Below are 12,500 nucleotides of genomic sequence, written 5' to 3'. Positions count from 1 at the left end.
GGGAGAACATGAAAAAGCATTCAGGAACCCGTTACGGTTCCTTGCCGGGTTCTTGAACCCCCCAACCCCCGACAGTTCATGCTTCATGACGAAGGGGTGAAGTTCAAAGATCTAAGGCAGGGATGTTTGATTTTATCCACACATCGTGAATCATCTGGCTGCAAGTGTTCATTTCAACCAAGCAGGAGGTGTACCTGATTCAACATTAAACCAACTCATCTCAGTCTTCAAAGCTGTTTCAAGTGCTCCTGCTTGGTTAGAATAAAAACCTACAACTATGCTGGCCCTCTGATTAGTCTGGAAATCTCTGACCTGAGGAGTCTTCTTCCTTCTTTGCTGATTGTAAGATATAGTCATTTCAACATCCTGTAAATGGTACCCTGAGAGATCCTAGGAGTCTGTGCACTCACAACACCTCGGTTTGTGAGTAGAACTGAAGTGCGATGCTGTCGTCATCCGCATTCCACCCGGTGTGTGAGAAAATGTTTTCAGAGACTCCCGAGGTCTCGTGACATCAGCGCTTGAGACATTTCCTAGGCATATAAGGCGGAACGGATTCCTAACGCATGACCACACGGTGACATCAGCAGCATGACGCTTCCATTCGGTCTAACTAACCTGGCTTCTCCAACCAGACACAAACAATAGTATTATTCCAACACGGAGTTAGCGTGCTACAGCATGGCCTTCTCACCAGTCCGTAAATAAGAACTGAACAGAAAGAGTAACAGCATCAAAACGTCAAGACCTCACTTTGAACAATACAAAGTCTTAAATAAAACCAAAATAAGTTACTTGTTGATTACAAACAGCACACAAGAGATGAAATGTTTCCATATGGCCAACATTTTCACTGTTGAGTTACTGCTTCGACTCCACTCCAACCTTGGCAAACCGTGTCTTCACGGAGCTCGCTTTGTGCACAGGGGCACGGCCATGCTGGAACAGGTCCGGGACCTTCAGTTCCAGTGAAGGGAAATCTTAATGCTACAACAAACAAAGACAATTCTAGTTTCAGGAAGTCCTACATAGGGGGTGTGATAGTCAAGTCCCCCATACTTTTGCAGTGGGGCAGTGGTGGCTTGGCGGTTAAGGCTCTGGTTACTGATCAGAAGGTCGGGGGTTCTAGCCCCAGCACTGCAAAGCTGCCACTGTTGGGCACCCTTGAGCAAGGCTCAACCTTAAGGCCTTAACCCTCTCTGCTCCAGGGGCACTGTATCATGGATGACCCTTTGCTCTGACCCCAACTTCCTGACATGCTGGGGTATGTGAAGAAAAGAATTTCACTGTGCTTCAGGTCCGTTCAACAGCGCTTGGAGAAAAGGGGACGGAGGCGGGGCTTCAAGGGGGTCGGTTCAACAGTGCTTGGAGAAAAGGGGACGGAGGCGGGGCTTCAAGGGGGTCGGTTCAACAGTGCTTGGAGAAAAGGGGATGCTTCAGGGGGTCGGTTCAACAGCGCAACTGCGAATTGTTCCAAATTCAAGCAAACATCGACTGGCTTGCAAAATAGATTTTATTTCGTTACCGGTCTGTTCTACTCAGCTTGTCAGGTCTGGGTTAGAACAGAAACAGCCCAAGCACAGGATGAGAACCGAGTTTGGTTAGAATAGTAGAATAGTGAAGGATAAGAACAGTAGTTTGAGCGTAGCTGCATTAACGAGGACGCACACGGCTCGTCCCCGGCTTATTGAATTATGTATCGCTCCTCTGATCCGTGCGCTAATTTGGTCAGATGTTGCGCGCTGCTCTGATCTTCTACAGAGCGCCTCGAACGCAGCGAGCTCTTTGATGAGGAGTGAGAACTGTTCTCACTGCTTTGTGTGTGTGTCTGTGTGTGTGTACCAATATTACGCTGAGCGTTAACTGGAGTGTCTGTGGAGGTACTGCCTCTCATCACCATCTGCCACTGCTCATAAAGGAGATGCTCTGTGCTAAACCGTCTATTATCTGATATGAAGAGATACACCACATCAAATAAAAACACATTATGTTTTTCTTGGCCGAGCGTAGGCGGGAATTACTGTCACCACGGTGGAGCCTGTACGGTTAACCCGCTGCTGCCTGGAACGCCACGTACGAATAAGCCAATATTATTCCGGAGACAATTTCAACATTCCATGTACCAGCACGAACGAGCCGATAATCGGTTCTGTAGCACAGTGTTGAATCTCCTCTGCCAACCGCATTAATGCGTTACCGTTTCTATAGCAACAGGGACTCGTACGGTGAACGCGTATAATCGTAGTTTATGGTGACGTTTTCTGTAAGGAAGTGTTCGGTTTCTGCCTCTGCCCCGTGCGTACGGAGTTGGAGTACGGAGCCCTCCGGTTTCCTCCACCAGTCCAAAGCCCATTCATTCATTCATTCATTCATTCATTCATTCATTCCAAGTCCAAGTTGATTGGCATTTCCGAATTCCGTAGCGTGTGAATGGGTGTACGATTGTGCCCTGCGATGGCTTGGCACCTCTCCCATCAGCACCTGGTAGCCCCGCCCCTCTTCGGCTACGCCACGTAAGCAAAGCCACGACCGTAAAGCTGCGCACCGAGTGTGTGACGATCCGGGCTCGGTTTTTTAACTCGGTTGGATAAGTGCACTACAGAACGGTGTAGTGCGCGAGTGTACGATTTGGGACGCAGCCGCTGTGTAACGTGAAACGTTTTTTATGAGACGATAACCTGCTAGCGATTAGGGCTGGATTTAAATTATTAAGCCTAGAAATATCATAAACTATGATGAGATGCTGAGGGTTCGAGACAGCTCGGTCGCTTCGCGGGAAACACGACAAAATCAGAAATCAGGTCAACGATTAAAGAGACACCGTGTGTGTGTGTGTGAGGAAGTGCTGAGACTGGAATCGGTTCTAAAATGAGGACCTCAATCAAACCCCTCGATTAAAGAGGAACACAGTCATTATGATGATGAACAGAGATCGCTGACTCAGACCCACTGCTGAGGTATGTGTACACAAGTCGTGCGGGGAGCGTATTAAGAGACGTCTCTCATGTGGGAGATGAAAAATAGCTGACTCTGTGTGTGTGTGTGTGTGTGAGAGTGCTGCTGAGGAGTACAGCCAGCTGCGCACAGCCGAGCCCTTATAGCCATACTGATCATATCAACCGTCACAGATGAGATGGATAACCCTGTGTGTGTGATGCATGTACACACGTACACACACGTACACGCACGTACGCTCGTAAATCACTCACGTTCCAGCTGTCCTTTTTAATTACCTCAAAGATGTAGTATGTTAAAGCATTTGAGTATTGATCAGCTCAGACACGAGCAGTAGTACAGAAAAGTGTCACTTTATTATGTAAAGAAAAATAACGATAAAAATCACACAGAGCGCCACTTTAGCGTCTCGATACCGATACCGAGCTCGGTTTTACGGTCCTCCGACGATACGGGAGCCATTTTGAAACGCGAGACCCGTATAAGTCGGCGACGGAGAGAACGTCGACGTGACACGCCCGCTTCGGGAACGCGTCACTTCGGGGACACGCGCGATCATAATTACATTTAATGGATTATAATTACCTTTAACAACGAAATTGGCGTATAATTAAAAATCTCCATTCAGAGCGTTAAGTGATGCGCGTTGAGGAAATGACCGATGACTTTATTTATTTATTTATTTATTATTGAATCTGCATTAAGAGTCAAATCCAATTGGACAGCCATAAAATAATAGCTTCATCTAGAGTTTGGAATGCTGACCTCAGGGTGTCTCTCTCTCTCTCTCTCTCTCTCTCTCTCTCTCTCTCACACACACACACACACACTCCTATAGTCATTCCATATAACATGCCTATTAGTCTGCAAAAACATTTCCACTAATATTATAATAATAATATTTTAGGGCTTTGTGTTATTGACTATAGAGTGCACAGCAGCCACACACACACACACACACACACACACACACACACACACACTCACACAGAGGCATGGGAAAGTTTTCATGTGGGTCAGAGGCAGCTATCAGTCTTAACATCTCACTATTCAGCCATTTTGAGAAGAATACTCAAGACAGAGTAAGAGGAGCACAAACAGTGGACACACACACACACTCACTCACTCCGGTTAGTTTTTACAGTTTCGATCGGTCATTACAAGAAGTGCTTACTGAAAACACTGTGTGTGTGTGTGTGTGTGTGTGTGTGTGTGTGTGTGTGTGTGTCCAACCAGAGACACTAAAACAGCACTTAACATCGACTCTGTGCATTTTCAGGCAGTGAGGTCATGATTACTGAAGTAATGAAGGCTTCTCAGCAGTAGTCTCTAGCGCCACCTTATTCCTGCTTTCTCTCTCTCTCTCTCTCTCTCACACACACACACACACACACACACACACACACACACACACACCTCCCACTCCATCAGCTAGATAGGAGGCAAATACCTCCTCTCTTCACTCCTCCTAAATTCCTCAGCGAGCGAGAACGTACAGGAACGCCTCTTAAATCAATGGCTCGTTACAGCTCTGTGTGTGTGTGTGTACAAGTGTGTATGTGTGTGTGTGTGTCTCTGGCTGGTAAACAAGCCTGCGTGGTTGGACTTACACACAGAGGCCTATAATTAACTGAGGAGACGCCAGGCAGCCTGAGCAGGCACACTGCCAGCCTGGATCAGGCCCTAATTGCCAATGCTGTCTCTGATAGAACACCACACACACACACACACACACACACACACACACACACACACACACACACACACACACACACACACCTCTAAAAGGATCAGGCAGTCACAACGCCATTACAAACACCTCAGAGACTTCCTTCCAGTTTAATTCCACCGAGTACCGGTGTGAACACCTGTAGTCTGTAATCTCTCGTTCTAATCTCGGTGCTAGAACCCACTCGGTTCTAACGGAACCCTGCCTCGCGTTTCAGCGCTCTTCCACCACCATCACCATCAACGCTAGCTTTTCCATTTCCCCTTGGGGCCCTTTCGGATCCCGTGACCATCGTTAGGTCCATAGTCCACAGCGGGGTCCGGGAAGTCCCCGGGATCCGAGAATTTTCTAATTCCGCCGCAGTGGTGGAAACCACAACCCGAAATCGTTACAGTCATCACGCCTATAAATAATCTCGCCCGAAATCTGGGTTCTACGTGTGGAAAGTTCAGATATTACAAAAAAAAAAAAAGATTTTCTTTTAATAGAAATAGGCAAAATATTACTGCATAGATTTGAATCATTGAACACAGCGTGCACATCTGATGGGCACAAAAGATCAGTGGTGGTGGGGGTGGGGGCGGGCGGGGGGGGGCGACGGGGTGCTCAACAACAATCAAAGAAAGAAGGAAAAGTTGGCACGCCACAGCTCCAAAAAATGAAAATTATTTATGACTCGTCCTCGCCTCAGGTGACGTTCCGAGCCCGATGGCTCCTCGTCGGACGGTGGTGAGAACGAGTCATAAATAATTTTCATTTTCGGAGCTGTGGGGTGCCAACTTCTTCCTTCCTTCTCTCAAACGTTTGAATAATGAAACGTTACGTCCAACTTTATGTCCGGACTACTGTAGTGTCTCCGGTGTAGCCCACTAATCCTTTCTGACCTTCGCAAAACATACATTGCTGTGCTACAGATCAGCACGCACGTCCGGCGCAAAGCCATCACACGACGGTCCTGCGATGACAAATAACAACATAAATACTATCAAATAGAAATACTAGCCAGCCTTGAATACCTAGGATCGCAAAAGTATACGGTATTATACGTGTGAAGAGGGTTTTGGTGCTGATGGAAAACTCTCGTGCATGAAACCTTAACCAATGGCGTGCTTCGTTTCCCTTAGTTTGGATTAATGAGCGTTGTTAGTTAGCTGGCTGCATGTTACTATATGAAGTGGGTGGGGTGGGTGAAGTGGGTGGGGTGAAGGGGGTGAAGTGGGTGGGGTGGGTGGGGGAGTTTTATTTGCGTCGCACCTTCGGGGTTGCGGGTTCGAATCCTGCCTCTGCCCTGTGTGTACGGAGTTTGCGTGTTCTCCCCGTGCTTCGGGGGTTTCCTCCGGCAGTCCAAAGACATGCGTTGCAGGCTGACTGGCGTTTCTGAATTATCTGTAGTGTGTGTGTGTGTGTGTGTGTGTGTGTGTGTGTGTGTGTGTGTGTGTGTGTGTGTGTGTGTGTGTGTGTGTGTGAGAGAGAGAGATAGGTACCCCGACCAAGGAGTCCCCCACAAGTTCCCTTGGATAGGCTGCTGGTGCGAGACAAAACTTCTAGTTTCTCTTGAACAGGTTCTTGTTTGAACCAAAAAAACATCCCATAATAATAGAGTAAAGTCTAGAAGGCAAGAGTCCAGGGTGAAACGGGGGAATTTATCGACTCAGACAGGCGAAACACCCGTCCTGCTGTTAACATCGCCTGTAGCGCTGTGACACACACCTCACGCTCTTACTTAACAAATCCTCTCACGCCCCGTGTGTGTGTGTGTGTGTGTGTGTGTGTGTGTGTGTGTGTGTGTGTGTGTGTGTGAACGTATCTGCCTCGGGGCGAAGGTGTTCACGTCACTGAAATATGCGTGGCTTGTACTGTCTGTCTGGAACCTAAAAGCAGCACCTGATGTGAAAAATGAGCCTTCGCGCGTGCACAATGCGTGCGTGTCTGCGTATCTGCTCTTCTGAAGGTCACGGTCCAGATTAGCGCCACTGTCCCCCTGTATTTGTTTAACTAATGGGGGGGGGGGGGGGGGGGACACGGGCAAATAATAAAACTTTTCCTTCTCCACGAATGACCTTTAAGAAGAGATAAGAGGGACTGCTTAATGCAACTCGCCTTTTCCGAAAAGGAAAAAGCCTCTACCCTCTCTCTCACACACACACACACACACACACACCTCTACATAGAACCCCCCCCCCACCCCGACTTCAAGAACACTTGTCTCCAACAGCTTGATCGACGATCGGTTAAAGTGTTCCTTCGCCACAAACAGCTCGTTGTGGTATTGGCTCGGCGCTGTGGGAAAAGGTCACTGGAAATAAATTTCTTTCGTGGTGCGTGAGGACCTGGAGTCGTGTGTGTGTGTGTGTGTGTGTGTGTGTGTGTGTGTGTGTGCGCGCGCCCTGACTCCATGCTGACTGACAGGTTTACAGCGGGGAAGGCAGCGTCTGTATCTTCTGTGCTGCTCCGTACACATGTATACTCTCTCTCTCTCTCTCCCCCTCCTTCCCTCCCCCTCTCTCCCTCACTCACAACACCCCCCCGCTCCCTCTTTCTCCCCCTCTTTCTCTCACCCCCTCTATCTCTCACTGCCTCCTCTCTCCCCTTCTCTTTCTCTCTCACCCCCTCACTCTCTCCCATTCTTTCTCCCCATCCCTCCCTCTCCCCCCATATCTCTCTCTCCCTCCCTCTCTCCATCCCTCTCTCCTTCCGTCCCCGTCTCTCACCCCTTCTCTCTCTCTCCTTTCCTTCTCACCCCCCCCCTCTCTCACCCCAACCTTTCTCACCCCCTCCCTCTCTCTCCCATATCTCTCCCTCCCTCCCTCACCGTCTCTCACCCCCTCCCTCTCCCTCCCCCCCACCCCTTCTCCCTCTCTCCCCATCCTTCTCACTCCCCCCCTCTCCCTCCTCCCTCTCTCATCAGTCTCTCCTTCCCTCCCTTTCCCATTCTCTTTCTCCCCCTCTCTCCCCATCCCTCTCTCCCATATCTCTCTCTCACTCCCTCCCTCACCCCCCCCCCCCTTACACGTTTTCCGATCTTCAGCCGTCCGATCGGAGGAGCGTCACCTCATCCTGTAGCACGTCCACCTCAAGATTCGACATATAACGCTTCTCTGCTCAGCACGGTCGTGCGTTTGAGTCGGTCATTCGAGTTACTCTAGCGTTCCTGAATCGGTCCTCTCTCACCACCGGGGCGTTCCAGAACATCCGGGACCGTTCTTTTCTCAAACGGCGTTCCGTGCGAGAAGATCCGAGGGCACCCCGAGCACGAAATCCTCGAATCGGCCCGTCTCGCCCCCAGCAATCTCCGAAACATTCCGCGCTCAAAAGTCCCGGACGGTACATCCCCTCCTGACCTGTATGTGCATGATTTCACGCGCTGCACCCCTGCCACTCGATCTGCTGAGCAGAGAACTGCATGAAGGTGCATGCGTTCTGCTTCTAGTCTATTCTCAGCACACACTCGCTCACTACGTAGGGCGCACCGTAACGGCACCGCACTGCAGACCTTCTGCCTCGTACTAGATTTAAAAGCTGCTTTAATCCACACGCCGGCGCTTTATTCGCGGTGAGATTTCCAAATCGGCCTCTTTTCAAACGTATTTAAAACACATCGTGACCTTTTTAACATTAGACATCGAAAGGAAAAAAACTCCAAAACCCATAAATTGAAGTAGTCTCTGACGATTTCCTCTCCGCTCCCGCGACACACACGCACACCTCGGGCCCCTGTATCTCCTAAAAGGACTGCGTGTAAATTATGGATGTGTGCAGACATGAAAGAAATGGATTTAAGTGATAAATGTAGAGGGTGTGTGTGTGTGTGAGAGAGAGAGAACACGGAGAAGACAGAATAAGACACATTTTGAAGCGGGTGCGCTAAATTCGATCCGACACGGCATTACTAATCCCTCGCCAGTCCAAAAAAAAAAAAAAAAAAACCCGATTCACACAAAGGCTACGGTGCAGTCGTACTCGCAGGCGCGGAAAATGAAATAAACACATCAAATAAGAATAAAATAGTAATAATTCATCGAGATTGTAGGAGTAAAACTGAGAGACTGGCACGTCTGTCCTGATTCACAGAGGGATCTATTCCGGTCTCGGAGACGTAAAAGCGCGACGGCGTCTTCCTCGGGCACCGCGCTCGAACTCCAGTCTTCTCGAGACACGGAAATCCGGACGCGGACACGGCGGACGGTAGATGAACGCATGCCGGACCTGCTCTTTTATCGTGCGTCGTCTGTTTTAGATACCCGTTCGTGGCGTTTTGTCCTAGGTTACAGTTTTATTTTCAGGTTGTTGTTTTTTTTTTTGTTTTTTTTTATAGGAAACATTGATCAACATTACGAACTCTGGACTCTGATTGGTCAGAAGTCTCACCGCACGTCTCGGACAGTAGACCCGGCTGCGGCGTGGACGACGGGTTTCTATTCGAATACGTTATCGTTTCTATGCTCACAGCTCGAACGCCGGAACCTGTACGGCGGACGGTTTCTTGAATATAAATAAATAAATAAATGAATATTTTTAAAGTGTCTTACACAGGAACTAGCTTGTTTCCGTGAGGTAACTATAAACGGATAAAACAACAACAGCAGCAGCATGTGGTCGTACTGCATGACGTGTCGTGTTTGTTAACAGAACGTTAAGAACGCTTTCGGTGAGATGTTTGTTCGACTTTGATGGAAGGAGTCTCCAGTTCCAGTCGAGTTTTCAGGACCGAGGACTCCGGGTTCTCTTTCCCGTACTCGGTCGTTTCACGTCTCGCGCACACACACACACACACACACACACGCACACACACACACACACACACGTCCTCTTTTGTCTTCTCTTCCTCTGATTCCTGCCGTCATTTCTCGGCTCGTCCAGCTGTTTTGGTGTGAAGCGGAGTGTGATAAGCGTCTGGTCGGCGGTGTGGGGAGAGAGTGTCGATGCAGGCGGATGTGGTGATGAGGTGCTTATCTGCGGTGAACGGGCTTTAATGGGGATCGGCTCAGAAGCGTTCATGAGGCCTTGGCATTTTCGTTCAGCGGAGTTGAAATTTAAATTGAAATGTCCTTTGCGTAGAGTGGGTCTGGGGGGGTGGGGGGGGGTGGGGGGTTGAATCTTGAGTTTGGTCAGTTATTGCACAAACTCGCCGCCGTTTCATTTCACCCGCATGCAGTGCTCTGCAAATGTCGAGCCGCTGCCGAGAGGTGTGATGAGCCCATATTAAAATTTCACATCACACGAAATTAACCTTTCATTTACCTGATGGATTTTTTCATATAACATCAAGAGATGTTTGTTTCCTTACTTAACTGCACCGCATTCCACCGACGGCCGAGGGATATTTAACATTATTATTATTATTATTATTATTATTTTAAATAGTAGTTGGTCTCTCCAGGATTTGGCGATTGTACGATTGCAGAAAGGAACGCAAACTCTTGCAATTTTCCCAACAGCTTGAAATGACTCAGAATTACCGCGGATTTGGGCTGAGACGCATCACGTGACATCACCACAACGCGCGTTCAGCCAATCGACTCCTTCGATTCACGTGCGTCGGACATGAGTACAGCTAGAAGGTCTCGTTTACCGACACACATTACTGCGGAAGCGTTCGTGCGATCGCACTTTCGCCAAGTCAAGAAGTTTTCCTAAAAAAAAAAAAAAAAAAAAAAAAAAAAAAAAAAAAACTCCTCCTCTCGAAACTGGAAACCCTGTATCCCTGTATGGACCGAGCAGCTTGCGTTCTTTCTATCGTTACAGCAGCACATCCTCAACTGTTTTATTCCTCTTACGCCACAGCAGTTCTCCAGCAATTCAAACGATTCGTTTATTAAAAGATCCACAAACTAGCGTGCAGCCACATGGTCAGGGAACCAACCCCAACCCCAACCCCAGACACTGGAGGCTTGCACGAGCCAGTAGCGACAGTAGCCAGTAGGGAGGGGGTGTTCTACCTTTTGTCCAATCAGAATCGAGAACTCGATGGCACTGTGATATATAAATAATGAATTCTGACACTTTTATATATATATATATATATATATAAATATATACACATACACACACATATACATACATATACATACATACATACATACATACACACACACACATACATATATATATATATATATATATATATATATATATATATATATATATATATATATATATATATATATATATAAATAAATTCCTGATCTGGATATTGCAGCAGATGTGAGACGATGCTTCTTCTTCGCTTTTCACAATCTGTCTGAGGACGGGGAATCCCGAGCGGCATCTCAGCGTCTCTGATATGTTTATTAATAAATAAATAAATAAATAAATAAATAAATAAACAAACATCTGAAAAATGAAACGTCTCGGCTGGAATTAACACGAGCAAACATTTAAGAGCGAGCGAGTGGAATAAAAACACCCGAGCAGCTGAATGCAGAATTAAGGCAGAGACGACAACCCCCCCCCCCCAAAAAAAAAGAACAAAAAAAAAAACCCAGGGAAAAAAAAAAAAAAAAACCCCAGAACAGAAAAACAACATGGCACGCTTACATCGTGGTACACACAACCTTCCCACCAGCAGCTCTGCGACTTCACTCCTCCAGCCCACTCCTCCATACATTATTCATGCCCTCATTAATTATTCATTACAACATTCCAAATAACAACAATGACAACGCCGCTTTGTTTCCAGTCGTGCCGCGGCAGGCCCGTTGCCATGGGAGCGCGGGATAAACAATGCGATTCCCAGATGATTCGTCTTTGTGGGGATGTTACGCACTCGACGGAGAACAAAGTAGGTCAGAGTCAAACAGCTCTCGAGGGGATTGAGGGGTTTAACACGGTAACAAAAGTAATTAGGTAAAAGTAGAGACTCGGCAGTTAGAGCCGCACCGATCCGTATCTTTCGTTCTGTTTCTTTTCTTTTAATACAATGCCTAGATCAGAGCGCCGAGTGGTATAACCCAGAACCCGACACGGCGTCCTCGTAATAACCGGAACGTTTCTGCCGGCGAGTTAGAAAAACAACAACAACGTTTTAAAAGGTGCCGCAATAAGGGAATAACCCGAGACTCGAGAGCCAATCAGGAACGAGTATTTTCTCCGGTTACGTTTTACGTCCAAGACCCGTGTCGTGCCGCTCAACATCCGGGTCGTATGTCCCGACTGGTGATTGGTGCGTTTCTTCTGAAGTATCGTACGGTCGATATAGCAAAAGTCTGCACACCCTGGTATATGGTGTTTAATAAGCTCTCTCTTTTTAATTATTAAGACATTAAAACGTGACACGATGTCTTGATGCCATCGGTTTAACAGAAGCAAAAGGTTTAAATGCTTACGGCTATAAAGATAAATAAATAAATAAATAAATAAATTAATTAATTAATACTTCTTGTGAACCCTTCGTGATTATAACCGTAGACGCTGAAACTAAAAGGACATCGTTGTAAAATAATAATAATAATAATAATAATAAATAAATAAATTATTTAAGAAAAAAATCTAATCAAATAAAAAGCAAATAACATTTAATTTCAAAAAAGAAAACATTCGTATAAATTATAAAAAATTTATACAATGAAAGAAACGGAACCGCAGCGCTGTTCGGACAGGCCCGTACTCTAGCAGGGAACGGATGAGAGATTTGCCTTTACGAGGAATTCCCAAAAATTCCCGACCCAAATCTACACGCTGAGTACGTACAGCTACCTACAAGCTTCTCCTCACACGTCGGCTACAAGCTGCAGGACTGAACGCGCTGGGTTCGGACGTCTGGGTGGACGGACGGACGTCTGGTGTGTCGGTGTGAGTTTTTGGCTGAACTTTTCCT

The 12,500-nt window shown here is 47.2% G+C and overlaps 1 protein-coding gene across 4 annotated transcripts in view; it reads right to left on the bottom strand.

Moving 5' to 3' along the window:
- Positions 1-12,500, bottom strand: part of cux1b (cut-like homeobox 1b) — a 167,111-nt gene that overhangs the window by 112,133 nt on the left and 42,478 nt on the right. The gene's annotated exons all lie outside the window — the stretch shown is intronic.

This window comes from Ictalurus punctatus, chromosome 20 (genome assembly GCF_001660625.3).
Source record: "Ictalurus punctatus breed USDA103 chromosome 20, Coco_2.0, whole genome shotgun sequence".
NCBI lineage: Eukaryota > Metazoa > Chordata > Actinopteri > Siluriformes > Ictaluridae > Ictalurus > Ictalurus punctatus.
Note: the sequence above shows the minus strand (reverse complement) of the source record. Positions and strands in the feature narration are given on the sequence as shown.